General features: G+C 30.7%; 1 pseudogene; it reads right to left on the reverse strand.

Moving 5' to 3' along the window:
- Positions 1 to 9,305: 9,305 nt before the first annotated feature.
- On the reverse strand, positions 9,306 to 10,179 carry LOC148764978 (uncharacterized; annotated as a pseudogene).
- Between the last annotated feature and the right edge of the window lie 8,319 nt (positions 10,180 to 18,498).

Consider the following 18,498-nt stretch of genomic DNA (forward strand, 5'->3'; position numbering starts at 1 on the left):
CCCCCACTATATTCCAATATTTTTGGAAAAAAAAGGCCGGAAAACCATCTGGGCCCGGCGACTTCAATGGTTGCATGGAGTCCAAGGCTGCCTTCACCTCAACCTCTGTATAATCAGCCATTAAGGTTCCATTCATATTAATGTCCACTCTTTGACCAATAACATCAAGCACCTCGTTTAGTTGCTCCTCAGTAGGATGATTCGATTTGAACATTTCACGAAAATAGTTTAGGATGAGTTCTTCCATGTCATAATCCTTATCACGCCATTCCCCAGCCTCATCTCGAAGCCCTAAGATAGTATTCACACGACGTCGAGCGGAAGCTTTGGCATGGAAGAATTTGGTATTTTTATCCCCTTCGCGGATCCAATGAGTTTTAGCTCGCTGACGCCACATCATTTCCTCTTTGTCCAAAATTTTCTCCACTTCTGCAGATAGTTCTTTGATTTCCTTATTATTTTCCTCGGATCGGACTCCTTTCTTAAGCTCAAAAATCTTCTCCTTTAGAAAGGACGTTCTTCTTTTAATTTCTCCAAAAGACTCCGAACTCCATTGTCTCAGTCCTGCTTTGCATGATTGCATATTATCGTAAAATAATGGGCTCGATTTCCAGCTTTCCTCAACTATTTGGTCACACTTCGGATCTTCGATTGTTGAATAATATTACAATAACACATGTTTTAGAATTATATAAATAGTTCTAGCATAAAATAAAAAACCAAACCAGTAGGAGAGCAAATTTAAACTATCTATTTCTCAATTAGCAGGAATTGATCAGGAATTCAAAATGTATTCTATTCTGAGATTAGAGAAAATAAGAAATGAGAAATAATGGGAAAACTTGAAAAGAGAAAAATACTAAACAATTCAAACAAAATTAATTAATAAATAAGTTGATTGACCCGACCAACCAATTATGTAGCATATTACAAAACTAAGAGTCAATCCAGTTGTACGTGGGTTGGTTACACTAATGACCCAACTTTAACGGATCAAATTATCGATGGTTATCGATAAAAAATTACGGGTTGAAAATGAGTTGGTTGTTAGTAAATTAACATTTTTATATATATGGTGAATTACAAACACCCCTGAGGTATGGTTAATTTACGAAAAAAATCATCTTGTTTGGATAATTACATCTCCCTCAATTATGATTTTTTCTTACATCTCCACCCTTATGGTGTCAAATTCAACATAGTCATCTAGATTTCATGGAATATGCTCTAGTTTGTACTCGTTTTGTATAAAAATACAGTTTCTGATGCACCACAATCTAATATATACAAGCCGAAAAACACATATTATGATCATCTTGCTTCAAAATGTAAAGTTCGAATCGGATAAAATGGGTACAAAAGTGAAAATATGCCATATAATCTCGAAGATTCCACTAAATTTGAACCCGCAAGGGTAGACGTGTAAGAAGATTAATAATTGAGGGGGTAGTTGTAATTACCCAAACATGAGCGGGGGGGGGGGGGGGGGGGGGGGGGGGGGGTGTTTCATAATTTGACCGTACGTCAGGGAGGTGGTTGTAATTTAACTTTATATATATATATATATATATATATATATATATATATATATATATATATATATATATATATATATATATATATATATATATATATAATGAAAGAACTCGCAACCAAAATCATATAAGTGCACTTGGTAAATTTGCAATATCTTGTAAACCACACGAGAAATGTAAACCATATTAGGTTAGCCACGTATAACAAGTTCAACTTAATGGCCTCAACAAGGGAATTTGAACTCGAACCAATTGACAGAATTTCTGTTGTTCCAATTGCTAAGTCACCTCGTATGCTCTAAAAACCAACACTTGAACAATCCTACTAAAATTACTTCACATTTATTTACATTTTTAATACATGTGCAAATAAATACTTTGAACATCAATTATATGATAATGGTGAAAGATAAACTACTTATGTGATTTTATTAATTAGTCCATATTCTTTAATTATGTGCAGACATACTTTTGTGTATTTCCATGAAATTACTTTTAAATAAGTTGTTCCCTAAGTACAAAGCTAATTAAATCTCTTATTATTTGAAAAAAGTACTTAGCTTTCCCGAAGAATTGGAGCTCTTAAACCCACATTTATTTCATCTAATTGTGCTTAACATCTTACATGGAAGACAATTGCTGGCTCCTTAATCACTTTTTGTCCCCCTCGAACTTCAACCACACACTTAACTTAATAATAAGCTTATAGTAATTAGTAAATGCATTAACCCATTAAAGATTCTTTGCCATTTATGTTTATTTTTTTCCCCACTAAATATTTCTTATGACACGTGTACATGGATTTTTGGGGGGTAGTAAAACTATGATTTAAGTGTCTTTATGTCTGTTTGACGTGTCTACGTGGAAGTGACTAGGTGGGTGCATTCAACCCAAAGACTCCAAATTTTCTGTTTGAAATAAATAATGTTATATTGCTAGATCTAATATGAGATGAAATAATTTATCAAAAAAAAAAAATATGAGATGAAATAATTAAAAAGTGAAGATTTCAGAGGTATATATACAAACATCTCAATTTTTAGATTAGTTCATTTTACAATAAAATTTGAATCTTATTTTTGTCATTTTAAAGTAACTTTTAGGTTTTTCTTTTTCTTTTCAAAATGCAATCTAAGTTAATGCATCAAAAACTTGTCAGCTCAGGGGATGAGGACCATGAGGTGAGGAGTTTCGCATTTTTTTGTAAAAAAAAAAAGGTAAATAGCATTTAATCTCTCTATGGCTACAAACTTTTGCAGATAATCCTCTTGTGGTTGATGCAGTAATATTTATTAGTTTTTCTGTCAAACTTAATCACACGGTTAAACTTCAAAGAGGGTACCTGCAAAAAAAAACCGGGAAATAAACACAATGCGGTCATCTGCAAGAATGTAGTATTTGCCGTTTGACACAAATAGTTAACTTTGACGTAAAAACTAACAAACTACTCCTATCAACTACAAATGAGTTATCTGCAAAAACTTGCAATTACATTGGATTTACGGTTTACCTCCTATTTACCCAAAAAAAAAAAAAGACATTTAACTCATTGGACTACGTTCACTGGTCAATTTATAGTTGGCATATCAGTAAATGCACAGTGGAAAACGAGTTTTCCCTTTATTTATTGGTCTTATAATCTTCTCCCAAAGGACAAGTTCCATGGAATTCTTTAATGGGACTGGGTGCAGTACACCTGATTCATTCAATATTTTCGATGAAATAAAAACTGGTGGTATTAAAAAATAAAGGGTAAATTACAAACACCCCTGAGGTATGGTCAATTTACCAAAAAACTCATCTTGTTTGGATAATTACATCCACCCCCCTCAACTATGATTTTTTCTTACACCTTCACTCTTATGGTGTTAAATTCAACATAATCATCTAGATTTCGTAGAATGTGCTCTATTTTGAACTCATTTGTTGTAACAATACAGTTTTTGATGCAGCACAATCTGATATATACAAGCCAAAAAACACATATTATGATCATTTTGCTTCAAAATGTAGAGTTCGAATGGGATAAAACGGGTACAAAAGTGATAATATTCTATATAATCTCAAAGATTCCACTAAATTTGAGGAGTTGATGGGGTGGTTGTAATTATCCAAACAATATGGAGATTTTTGTAATTTGACCATACCTTAGGGGTGGTTGTAATTTACCCAAAAATAAAAGATACACTACAAATCTCTACCGTTAAAAATGTCTGACAAAGGGGTATGGCCATATATAAATGCCTATTTTTGCATTCATTTTATTTTTCTACTTTTTGTCTCAAATATATTAATAGACATGAGGTTATTTATTGACACGTTGTCCCATTGATTAGAGGTTTACAAGATCGAGGTAGAAGGTTTACCTAATAAAAAGGGGTAGGGGGGTTCGAATGATCATGGCACGGGGCAATTTTTTTTTTTTTTTTTGTGTTGTTTTAGGAAGTAGTTTGTAAAATGGGGTCGTTTTGGATTGTAACCGAATTGGGGTTGTGCGCCACCCTCAACGGCGGCACCGGCAAAAGACGTCAGCTCCAACGGCGGCACGGTAGGAGACGCCACTACCAGTGGCGTCTTCTCTCTATTTTTTAAATTTTAATATTTTAATATTTTAATATTATAATATTATAATATTTTAAATATTTATATTTTAATATTTTCTGATTTTTAATTTTTTTTTACAAAATAAAACAATTCTAACTAAATTCATTAGTTTGATGTTAGTATTAAATTTATTACATTTTATATATTTTATCCATTAGTGTTAAATTAATCATTGCATGTATTTATCTAATCAACACAATAGAATAGTGTACAATCTTAAAAACATGTAGACAAAAACAAAAGGAGTTCTAGAAAATAAAAGAGTTATATAAAATAATTAGGTCCAATAAAAGAGTTATATAAAATAAATAGGTCCAAAATGAGTACCAGGACAAAATGAGTACAAGAAAATAAAATTGACACTATGAAGTGAGTGCCTATGTGAACCAGTGCCACATGCAGGTGCCCGTCTAGTCCTACGCGGCCTACCATCTCGACGAATGTCAGGATCTGCCGGGTACATCATCAACAAACTGGGTGTCATCCGGTGGATATGGAACAGGGAAACATTATACTATGGTCGGATCCGCTCTTGGGGACTTGAGTATCCCAAATTGAGATCCAAATGTGGACCCTATGAAGAGAACCGAGTATCAATAGCAGGAGGATATGGGGTAGCTAGAGAATCGGACCATGGCATATCTGGAACGTAATCATTCGTAGATGGACCAACTAAATCTATAAATGTGGGTACCTGAGATGTAGACGGACCGAACATATCCATAAATCCCTGTGTAGTAGATAAATCGTCCATACCTCCATGCATAGAAACATCTGCATAAAATGGTGTATGAGAAGCAAATGGACCGGCAACATCTCCGGATGGAGGTACCCGAGATGTAGATGCATAATAGTTCCCCTCTCTCCTCTGTCTCACGTCATGCTCCAATTCAGTAGCTCTTTCGGCAGTGCTGGACCTTCTTCTGGTACGTTTATCTCGATGCGGAGAAGGTATATGAGGTACGGCAGGTATCGGAGGTAAGCTGGACGAAGCACCATCTCTACGTAGAAGTTGAGTCCCAGCTGTATACATTTGTGTAGCGTTGTCCTGATACTGATCATATATCCGATCGTCATCTCGAGAAACTGCCCTAGCAGCAAGACTCATGGATATAAGTTGATTACCCTGAAATAAAAGGCATTACAAGTTTAAGAACTTAAAAAACTGAAAAAACAAATTGAAAAACATCGAAAGTAATGGTTGTTTTGAGAAAAATACTAACCACAAGATCCAGTAAAATCGGGTCTCCGACCTGAAAACCGATATCATCAAGATTGTCAATCGGTGATATCAAATGACGTGTGTGCCTCTCATACCACTCGTAGTATCCTGGATCTGTCTGAGGCCCACTAAACTCAATAAATGGATAGTCAACGGGAGAATCAAGTCGGCCATGCCATCTATCAACATAGATACGGTGAAACGAGCCCAATCTCTACCCCCTGCACCTCGACGATCATAAGAATGCAACTTAGTCTCAATATCGTGATTAGTAGGATGTGGTGGTATATGTTGTACCCTCCCAAACTGACGTAGCACCTTATACGGACGATTCATCTCAACTCTCTCGTAAAATATAAGGGGACAACTCGACAACCAAAGCTGTGGATGCACTATCTCAGGATACTAAAGTAAAGCGCCAAACTCAGGATTTAGTTCACTATAAGGCATCCATGTAAATTAGAAAAAAATATATATTTTTTTTAATATATTGTTAAATAGACCATAAACATTAACGTAATTGCAGTTAACTTATAAATAACCTGATCCTAGAGCATCCGATCGAGCGTCGTACGATAAACACGTATATTGTTTCGCGAGGACCGAGTGTAACTAGTAGGTCTGATCCAACTGTAATATCATATGAAAATTTGCTAAGTCAATATATTAACCTTCATATAAATAAATTATTAGTACTAAGATGTTTACCGTGCACCGTAAAGAGGGTGAGGATATACAAGCCGACGGGGATCATCTTCTACTACTGGTAGTTGATAAGTGTTCGTTTTGCACAACTTTTACTTATCTAATCTTCGTGTTTTGGTCTTCATTCGTCCGAGTTTTCGGCTTTATTTGTATATATTATGTTGTTTTTGTTTTATTTATATTTTTAGGTAAAGATAAGCTATTTTTGCCGATTCGAGACGATTTTGGAAGCGAAGGCGAGAATCAAACCAAACACGTGCAAAAGTGCATTCTCGCGGATTGTGGCAGTGTTTGGTATTTCAAGCATAACTTTTGCATACGACCTCCGATTGGGCTGATTCAAGTGGATTTAGAAAGCTAACTTCAAGGGCTACAACTTTTGTGAAATGCACAATTGTCGAATTCGGGCTGAAAAAGGGTGAAAAAAGTGTTTGAAGTTAATGCAGAGGCCAGATCGCGATCCAGAATCACCGGATCGCGATCTGGTGGCAAATTCCAGTAGCAGAGAAAAATTGGGGCAGATCGCGATCCGGACTTCCTGGATCGCGATCTGGAAGGCGGTGCGCAGTTTTCGAGGTTGCCAGATCGCGATCCAAGAAGCCCAGATCGCGATTTGGGCATAGAAATCGAGACTAGATATTTTTCTTTGATTTTTCACTATAAATAGAAGGTCTCTTTTTTCATTTTTCAATCGCTCGACATATATCTCGACCTATTCTTCAGTTTTTCTTCGGTTCTCGCCAGTTCTTCCCGGGAAGCTTCGACGAGGGTTTCGACTCGGGTTTTTCATAAGCTTTTCTTTACGTTTAGTTTATAACTTCTCGTGTTCTTCATTTTAATGCTATGTTTGTAATGAACTGAGCATTTTCTTCTAGGGAAATGAAACCTTGTATATATTGATTTTGATTTCCAGATCTGTGATCTATTTGTCGTTCTTTGATTCTGTTTATGTTTTCCTGTATTAAATGCTTTCGATTGTTTGGCCAACAGTTGAATTGATTCTAAATGGGAATGAACTCGAGAGAGGATTTCTCGTTTGATTTTAGGAAAGCATAACTCGGGTTGTGGAAACGGAGACGTGATGCACCTCGGGTAGCCCTTAAGGACTTGACCTAAATGCTCTCTTAATATCAGGTTCTGAACGGAGACGTCGGACCTGTGGGTAGACTCTAACTACACTGGAGACGGGGGTTAGGGTACTTTAGTGTCTGGGTTAGCGAACATTGAATTGACAATAGATTTGGATTTGTAAATCTTTATCGATAGTACACTGGTGGATTTTACCCTAGAAGCCATCACACGTCGGAATTCTTCGTTTGTCTTGGCGGACCGGTGTTTTTACTTTGTTTCTTTTTAGTTTTATTTCTCCCATCCATTCTCGTTCGTCTAGATAAAGTTTAGGATAGTATAATTACGGTACTTGGTAGATTTAGGAACTTAATTCCCTGTGGATCGATATCTGGAATTCACTATTCTACAAAACGCGATACTGTACACTTGCGGTTTTTCATACGTAGGTTTTACGCGTATCAGTAGTATTGCTGGAGCGAGTAAAGGTATCCTCGACCATGCCCAACACTAATTATTAAACATAAAAAACATCAAAAACCGCAAGTATAATAAACTATTAATTTAAATTTTAAAAGTATCAAAAATCATATTACCTGTAACAGAGTAAGCGCACCACCTAGATTAGTTTTCCTCTTATCCAACTCAACAGTGCCGCCTTGTTCCACAATTTTCCTAAGTAAAGCCCCAGTGCATAGCTCACGATACAAATATGCAAGAACTGCACTACCCCAACTGAAAGTACGCACTACCTCAAGATCTTCGAAATGACGAAGATACAACAACGAGATTGCACTTGAAGATGTGTCAGGACACATAACCCCCCCAAGTAGCAATAACAGTAAACACCTGGTATGCTGCTGAATACGCTGCTCCGTGTTGTCATCAGTAATCGTGCAATGTCGTAAATATATGGCCAGATCAGTTGCAAAGAGCCGTCTCCCTTTGAAAGCTCGATCTGAAGGAGTATGTCCCAACCACGTCTGACAATAATCCTGCCACTGCTCCATCGACCATGAAATATCCTGTCCAGTAACAGATAGTCCATCAACAGGCAAACCCCATAATAGTGCGACATCCTCAAGTGTCACTGTCGTCTCCCCTGCTCGAAAATGAAATGTGTGTGTCTTCGGGCGCCATCTCTCCACTAAAGCTGCAATAAGATGGAAATCGACTATGAGACGACCACATCGATATACTCCATAGAACCTAGAATCAATTAAGTACTGGATCACTCTAGGGTATGGATCATCATCACCATCATCTCCATATAAACCCCAAATCCAACCATCACAGCGTCTCCCGCGCACAATATCATCCACGTTTGCCGATGTAATCGATTTGGGTACGTGCTCTGACTGGCGGTATAGCAATGAAGTGTCCCGCGAACCATAAACATAACTGACATTCATCCTGTCTAATAATATACATAGAACACTCAGATAATAAGCACAAGTGTAATAATACATACACACAAATAAATAGAACACTCAGATAATAAGCAGAAGTGTAATAACAAATACACAATAATACATAGATAGACTCAGATAATAAGTACAAGTGCAATAACAAATACAAAGTCAAACACGATAATTAGAAAACTACTTAGTCCGACGTGAAAACACGATAATACATAGATAGACTCAGATAATAAGTACAAAGTGCAATAACAAATACAAAGTCAAACACGATAATTAGACACTACTTAGTCCGACGTGAAAACTAGAAAATAACAATATAAATAATACAAAGTGCAATGAACTACATAAATTATACTATCGGAGCCGTCTTGCTTGTTCCTCACTTCTAGATTGTTGTCTTGCCCGTGTTTGTGGCACATCCATCTCATTAGGAATTCGACTGCGTCTTTGATCCCATAGTAGTGTTGGATCATGAATTAGTTCAAAAGCAGCATCCTCCCAATAGTGTTCACTCTACAGGGGTTGGAATATCCCATAATAAGTGTTCACTAATCGATCAACAGTGTAGCAATCGTTCACATATACGGAGGCAGACAACATCCATTCACGGCACACGTGGAGGAAATGACTGCAGGGGATTCCTGTTAGCTTCCATTTTCCACAAGTACAAGTTTTGTCCCTTAAACTCACGGTGTGTTTGTTATTTGCACCTCCACTTGGACGAGCTCTAGTCATCACCTCGGCTGATAGCTATTGTTGATTAAAACGAGTCGTGAAACATCTAACAGAGTTGGCTTCATGTGTCCGGTAAATGCCATAAGCATATGTGGACCACAACTGTCCATTTTGAACCATCACATTGGCCTCGTGGAGACGATTAAAAAATACCTAACAATGCGGTTGAATGTGAGGTCAACAATTGTTGAGATGAGAAGTTTTCGAGTTCCCTTGAGAACACCATTATGAGCTTTTGACATGTTTGTAGTAAGTTGACCACAACGCTTGCTCCCATCATGTGCAAATGCCCATTTTTCTTGGTCAATATCCTTCAAATAGTTGTAAGCTTCAACACTCCGAGTTTTGATCACATTAAGAATGTGGTTAAACTTCCAAATTTGAGACTCCGCTCCCGCCTTGTAGCATAGATCCTTCAAATCAACACTCTTAAAACGTTTGTTGAAATTGGAGCACATGTGTCTCAAGCAAAACCTGTGAAAAATATTAGGGGGAGCAAATTCGGGCAACTCCGCTAAAGCTCATAAAATTCCCGGAGCTCGATCTGAAATTACACAAACGCTTTCTCCATCTGGAATTTGAGAAATTAGATGTCTGTGTAGCATTTGAAAAAACCACCTCCAAGTCGCCGTGGTTTCATTGTCAACAAGAGCAAATGTAGCACTTGGTTATTGGCTTCCAAACAAACGGCAATTAGTAGCTTGTGCTTGTACTTAGTGTAGAGATGAGTTCCATCCACACTAATAACTTTTCGACAGAACTTGAATCCATCCAAGCATGGCTTGAAGGCCCAAAAGAAGCATTTGATCATCTTCCGTGTTGGAATGTCCGTTGGTTTGAAAACCCACTCAATTGCCGTACCCAGGTTCGTTCTATGGAGTCCCTTCATAAACTTGGGCAATTTGTTCACTGAGGACTCCCAACTCCCGAACAAGTTATCTCTGCAACGCTTCAAACCCTACCAAGCTTGCATCTTCGAAAGTTGACTTCTTTTTTTCAAAAACTATTTTTTTTCAAAAACTATTTTTTTCAAAAACTAATCAATTTTGTAAGCCCAAATAATCAATTTTGACTTCTTTTTTTCAAAAACTATTTTTTTATCAAAAAAAAAAGTTTTTGCCACCGGATTCCGGCGTTGAATTTTCGATTTTTTTTTTCCTCGTCTGTTTTTTTTCGCCGCCGGATTCCGGCGTTGACTTTTTTTAGTGTTTATTTATTTTTTTTTATTTTTTATTTTTTTTACGTCCGCCGCTAAATGTTGACCGTAATTGTGCTGTCATTGACAGTAAATTAACGTAATTATACTGTCAATGACAGTACATTAATGTAATTGTACTGCCGCTGACAATACATTTATGTAATTGTTCTGCCGTTGATAGTAAATTGACGTAATATTATTATTATTTTTTTTGTTATTTTTTTTAATTTTGTTTGATTTGTTGACAAGTCAACGTAATTATATTACTGTCGTTGACAGTAACTGTAAACACAATCATATTACTGTCAACCACATCAATATTACTGTCTATTATTGTAATATTACTGTAAACACAATAATATTACTGTGGTTGATGGTAATATTACTGTTGTTATAGTAATATTACTGTCAACCACATGTTGTTTGAGTTTTTTTGTTTGTTTGTGTTATTCAAGGAGTAACGTCATAATATTACTGTCTATTATTGTAATATTACTGTGGTTGACGGTAATATTACTGTTGTTATAGTAATATTACTGTCACTCACAGTAATACTAATTCTTTTGGCTTTTTATTATGTTTACATTTGTTGAACGGTAAACATAGTAATATTACTCTATTACACAATAACAATGAGTTTTGTTGTGTTACTATTACTATGCTAGAGATTAATATAGCAATATTACTGTGTTAAACTGTAGTATAGTTGATTTTTACTGTGTTTAACAGTAATATAGTTAATATTATTGTCAATCACAACAATATTGCTGTTTAAACGAAAAAAGATGTTACAAAAAGAAAGAAAGAAAGAAAGAAAAAAGTCAACGCCGGAGACTGGCGGTTGACTGGCGATCAACGGCGGCGACGAACGAAATTGTCTATAAAAATGTGTTTTGAGTCAAAATTGAATAGTTTGTGAAATTTAGGGCCAAATTGAGGTTAAATTAAATTAAATGATGAAATTTGAGCATATTAAAGTATGAGGGGTTATTTTAGTATTTTATTGTACACATAAATCAGAACTAGTGAAAATCTTGTTTGCACTTACTCGAGAATGTAGGTCACATTTGTGTCCAAAACACATTAAATGGTGTATGTCTTTTATTATGTTTTTTATTAGAATTAATAAATATAAACGAACTACAGTTGCAACATAATAATTGTCGTAAATACTAGTTATGTTTTTTCGATATAATATCACTAAATTTCGACATTAAGGTGTAGAATTTTAATAGTTCTTTTTGCACATTTTTTTATACTTACATGTCATAAAAACAAAAACAAAAAAAAATTTGACATGTATGAGTCGAAAAATGAGGACGGGTTTCAAAAGAAAACTTGAAAATCGACTTCCAAGTAGAATAAAAAAAATGACCAGTCAGATTCAATTTTCCGTAACAATTCATAAAAGCAGAATTATATGATTCATATAAAATTGTACCCTGCATCCTCGAGTACCTACAAAAATGAATATTTACTATTTTACGTTTACAAGCACATGTCTTAAACAATAAACTAAAGACTTTATTTTTATCTTGCTTCGTTTTTTTGTAATACTTAAAACTAGTACTTCGATTATAACAACCTCCTCGACTTTGCACGGTTGAACTTCCTTCAACGTTGAATCCCTTCAGTTGGTGTATCGACCTCCTCTTAATATCTTTTAAACACCTCTGCAGAAGAGCCGATCTTCTTCTTGCGTAGAAGAAGAAAACTTTATTTTTGATTTTCAGGTGAAAACTCACACTGGAGCAATAAAAAGAGAACATAGATTTTCTCTCATAAAGGCACGGTGAAATACTTTGCCTTGTGTTATCCTTATACCAAAAGACGAAATTCCTCACCCCGAAGACCCCATTCCTTGGCCGGAATAAGTATTTTATGGAGAAATGTAAATCAAAGTAACTCAATGGAGCGGATCAGGACCTGGTGCCCATAATGAACCACCCTTCATTGAAGTTGAAATTTTCACACTGTGACTGTCAGAATTCAATCATAGGACCTAGTACCAACTTACCAACCCAAAACCAGTTAAGCTATATCCATGCGGGCACCTTGTTCTATCCTTTATAAGTGTCTTGAGTCCTTCATGTGCAAGAAACATATTAGGTTAGAAAGTCACGACCTGAAAAAAAATATGAATTATATTATATATGATATAAAAGAGTAGAAGACTGGCTCATTCTTCATCAAGTAATAATTTTTATATAAAATAAGTGGACCAATTAATGACAATAAGGAAACCAAATCACATAGGGAACTTTCTTCAATTTTGGTGCCACGCGTCCTCTTGAATATTAAAGAAATGAATACATCTTTTTAACTCAACTAGTAATTGTACCCGTGCGATGCACGGGACAACAAATTGCATTCTTTTGATGTTGTAAGAATATAAACAAACGTTTGATGTATCGTATGATCAAAATTCTATTATACTGGAACATTATTAAGTATACTACACACAAAAAAAAAGGACACAACTTTACTGTTGAATAATTTTCCAAATGAATTGAATCAGCTAATAGCCTAATACCAGTAGATTGAAAATTTGAACCAGGAAAAAAAACATCAATTATGTCTTCCATGTTGAGCTTAAAAGTAATTAGATTTAATAACTAAGTTAACATAATCAAAACTAAACTATCGACAACATACCATCGTAAAAGGTCATCTATACATCTTGCATCGGAACTAAGCCCTTCTCCACTGCCTCATTTTAAGGTTGTTTTGCCACTGGAATTAACAATTGTAAAATTAAGAAACAAAAATAAATATAAACAATAAATTAAATATCGCATACAAACAATAAGTCTTGAAGGTCGACTTCCAATAGCTTGTGGCTCCGCCCATTTTTGGTTAATTTTCTCAAATCATCCCTTCCAATAACATGTCCAATAACATATAAAATGAAATAATTGTTATACATAAAATTTGAAAACTTTGGTATAAATTAATGAAACACATAATTTATCAAAATGAAATTACCTATAAGCCATGATGGAAAAAGATGTAAACTAATTGCCACACATGCAATAGGATGAAGAAGAAGAAAAGAAACAAAATCTAAAGTCGGGTTACCAAAAGAAGAAGCCTTAGGTAGGGAAGAAATAAAATTCAAATGTTGCAGAACTTCTGTAAAACGATGTCACAAAATCCGCTAGGGATGAAAATCAGATTTATTTACCCTTTTCTGTAAAAATCGAAAATCAGATTATTATAAATAATATCTAGGAGAATTTGATGAAAATCGATAATAATATTTAAAATAATATTTCGGAGATAAAAATTTGATAAAAAAATCAAAAAATAATATTTAGAAGATAAAAATCAAAAATAAAATTTAAAATAATAGTTAGGAGATAAAAATTTGATAAAAAATCGAAAATAATATTTCAAATAATGTTAATGAGATAAAAGTTGATAAAATATGAAAATAATAATTGGAATAATATTTAGGAGATAAAATATGATTAAAATCAAAATTATTATTTAAAATAATATTTAGGAGATAAAAATTTGATAAAAATCGAAAAATAATATTTAGGAGACAATAATCTGATAAAAAACGAAAATAATATTTAGGACATAAAAAACTAATATAAAAATGATAAAACTCGAAAAAAATATTTAAAATATTATTTAGGAGATATAAATTTGATAAAATTTGAAAATAATATTTAGGAGACAATAATCTGATAAAAAACGAAAATAATATTTAGGAGATAAAAAACTAATAAAAACATGATAAAACTCGAAAAAAATATTTAAAATATTATTTAGGAGATATAAATTTGATAAAACCCAAAAATAATATTTAGGAGACAATAATCTGATAAAAATGAAAATAATATTTAGGAGATAAAAAACTAATAAAAACATGATAAAACTCGAAAAAAATATTAAAAATATTATTTAGGAGATATAAATTTGATAAAATTCGAAAATAATATTTATGAGATAAAAATCTGCTAAAAGTTGAAAATTATATTTAAAATTATAGTTAGGACTTAGGAGATATAAATTTGATAAAATTAAAAAAATATTATTTATAATAATATTTAAGAGATAAAAATTTGATAAAAATAAAAAATAATATTTAGGAGACAAAAATCTGATAAAAATAATATTTAAAATAATATTTAGGGGATACAAATATGATAAAATTCAAAAATAATATTTAAAATAATATTAAGGAGATAAAAAATTGATAAAAATTGAAAAAAAATTACAAATATGACATTAGGGTTTCTTAGGGTTGCCCTAGCGTTTCTTTCGTTTATATATAAGATATATAGGAGAATTTGATGAAAATCGATAATAATATATAAAATAATATTTAGGAGGAAAAAATTTGATAAAAAAATCCAAAAATAATATTTAGGAGATAAAAATCGAAAATAAAATTTAAAATAATAGTTAGGAGATAAAAATTTGATAAAAAATCGAAAATAATATTTCAAATAATGTTAATGAGATAAAAGTTGATAAAATATGAAAATAATAATTAGAATAATATTTAGGAGATAAAATATGATTAAAATTAAAATTATTATCTAAAATAATATTTAGGAGATAAAAATTTGATAAAAATCGAAAATAATATTTAGGAGACAATAATCTGATAAAAAAAATAATATTTAGGAGATAAAAAACTAATAAAAACATGATAAAACTCGAAAACAATATTTAAAATATTATTTAGGAGATATAAATTTGATAAAATTCGAAAATAATATTTCGGAGATAAAAATCTGCTAAAAGTTGAAAATTATATTTAAAATTATAGTTAGGACTTAGGAGATATAAATTTGATAAAATTAAAAAAATATTATTTATAATAATATTTAGGAGATAAAAATAAAAAATAATATTTAGGAGACAAAAATCAGATAAAAATAAAAAATAATATTTAAAATAATATTTAGGGGATACAAATATGATAAAATTCAAAAATAATATTTAAAATAATATTAAGGAGATAAAAATTTGATAAAAATTGAAAAAAAATTACAAATATGACATTAGGGTTTCTTAGGGTTGCCCTTGTGTTTCTTTCTTTTATATATAAGATATCTAGGAGAATTTGATGAAAATCGATAATAATATATAAAATAATATTTAGGAGGAAAAAATTTGATAAAAAAATCCAAAAATAATATTTAGGAGATAAAAATCGAAAATAAAATTTAAAATAATAGTTAGAAGATAAAAATATGATAAAAAAATCGAAAATAATATTTCAAATAATGTTAATGAGATAAAAGTTGATAAAATATGAAAATAATAATTAGAATGATATTTAGGAGATAAAATATGATTAAAATTAAAATTATTATCTAAAATAATATTTAGGAGATAAAAATTTGATAAAAATCGAAAATAATATTTAGGAGACAATAATCTGATAAAAAACGAAAATAATATTTAGGAGATAAAAAACTAATAAAAACATGATAAAACTCGAAAACAATATTTAAAATATTATTTAGGAGATATAAATTTTATAAAATTTGAAAATAATATTTCGGAGATAAAAATCTGCTAAAAGTTGAAAATTATATTTAAAATTATAGTTAGGACTTAGGAGATATAAATTTGATAAAATTAAAAAAATATTATTTATAATAATATTTAGGAGATAAAAATAAAAAATAATATTTAGGAGACAAAAATCAGATAAAAATAAAAAATAATATTTAAAATAATATTTAGGGGATACAAATATGATAAAATTCAAAAATAATATTTAAAATAATATTAAGGAGATAAAAATTTGATAAAAATTGAAAAAAAATTACAAATATGACATTACGGTTTCTTAGGGTTGCCCTAGCGTTTCTTTCTTTTATATATACGATATCTAGGAGAATTTGATGAAAATCGATAATAATATATAAAATAATATTTAGGAGGAAAAAATTTGATAAAAAAATCCAAAAATAATATTTAGGAGATAAAAATCGAAAATAAAATTTAAAATAATAGTTAGGAGATAAAAATTTGATAAAAAATCGAAAATAATATTTCAAATAATGTTAATGAGATAAAAGTTGATAAAATATGAAAATAATAATTAGAATGATATTTAGGAGATAAAATATGATTAAAATTAAAATTATTATCTAAAATAATATTTAGGAGATAAAAATGTGATAAAAATCGAAAATAATATTTAGGAGACAATAATCTGATAAAAAACGAAAATAATATTTAGGAGATAAAAAACTAATAAAAACATGATAAAACTCGAAAACAATATTTAAAATATTATTTAGGAGATATAAATTTGATAAAAGTCGAAAATAATATTTCGGAGATAAAAATCTGCTAAAAGTTGAAAATTATATTTAAAATTATAGTTAGGACTTAGGAGATATAAATTTGATAAAATTAAAAAAATATTATTTATAATAATATTTAGGAGATAAAAATAAAAAATAATATTTAGGAGACAAAAATCAGATAAAAATAAAAAATAATATTTAAAATAATATTTAGGGGATACAAATATGATAAAATTCAAAAATAATATTTAAAATAATATTAAGGAGATAAAAATTGAAAAAAATTACAAATATGACATTAGGGTTTCTTAGGGTTGCCCTAGCGTTTCTTTCTTTTATATATAAGATATCTAGGAGAATTTGATGAAAATCGATAATAATATATAAAATAATATTTAGGAGGAAAAAATTTGATAAAAAAATCCAAAAATAATATTTAGGAGATAAAAATCGAAAATAAAATTTAAAATAATAGTTAGGAGATAAAAATTTGATAAAAAATCGAAAATAATATTTCAAATAATGTTAATGAGATAAAAGTTGATAAAATATGAAAAATAATAATTAGAATGATATTTAGGAGATAAAATATGATTAAAATTAAAATTATTATCAAAAATAATATTTAGGAGATAAAAATTTGATAAAAATCGAAAATAATATTTAGGAGACAATAATCTGATAAAAAACGAAAATAATATTTAGGAGATAAAAAAACTAATAAAAACATGATAAAACTCGAAAACAATATTTAAAATATTATTTAGGAGATATAAATTGGATAAAATTCGAAAATAATATTTCGGAGATAAAAATCTGCTAAAAGTTGAAAATTATATTTAAAATTATAGTTAGGACTTAGGAGATATAAATTTGATAAAATTAAAAAAAAATTATTTATAATAATATTTAGGAGATAAAAATAAAAAATAATATTTAGGAGACAAAAATCAGATAAAAATAAAAAATAATATTTAGGGGATACAAATATGATAAAATTCAAAAATAATATTTAAAATAATATTAAGGAGATAAAAATTGAAAAAAAATTACAAATATGACATTAGGGTTTCTTAGGGTTGCCCTAGCGTTTCTTTCTTTTATATATAAGATTTACAAGCAGCTGACTGACAAATAAAAGAAGAAATCCTCATTTTGTGAATTTGTTCTAGGAAATAGATAAATACAGGATGGTTTTTAGTAAACGCATGTCATTTTTTTTTTAATTTCAACTTTTAATCTCACATCACATATTTATCATTTTTTTAACTTTCTCTAAATGAAATTCATATATTTCACTTTTATTATATTTAAATTTAATTACAGTTCGTGTTTTTGAATTTCTAATTTTACATTAACTTTTTTAACTTTTAGAATTAAATTGGGGGAATTGTCTAAACTCAAAATTTGTCCATATATGTTTGTCTTGAAATTAAAGAAAATTGAGGTTTCTACTTAGACCAAAGAGTCTTTGGGTGATTTTTATCCATTAAAAACACAAAAATGTTGATAAAATTGAAGCTAGGAAAATTGTACAAATCTAGAAAAACAAGCGTCTGCGGTAGACAGTAGTTTGACTTGTGTTCAAAATTGTCTACAATAGTATAAGTTATGTTCAAAAGTTGAAAAACTCGTGCTTTAATGATTAATAATGCGATATTCTTGCAAAATAAAGATTTAAAAGATAAAGATAGAGTTAGTGCTAGGTTTTACTTTATTAAATAAA

Source organism: Erythranthe guttata, chromosome 14 (genome assembly GCF_056151865.1).
Source record: "Erythranthe guttata isolate IM_541 chromosome 14, IM_541, whole genome shotgun sequence".
Classification (NCBI taxonomy): domain Eukaryota; kingdom Viridiplantae; phylum Streptophyta; class Magnoliopsida; order Lamiales; family Phrymaceae; genus Erythranthe; species Erythranthe guttata.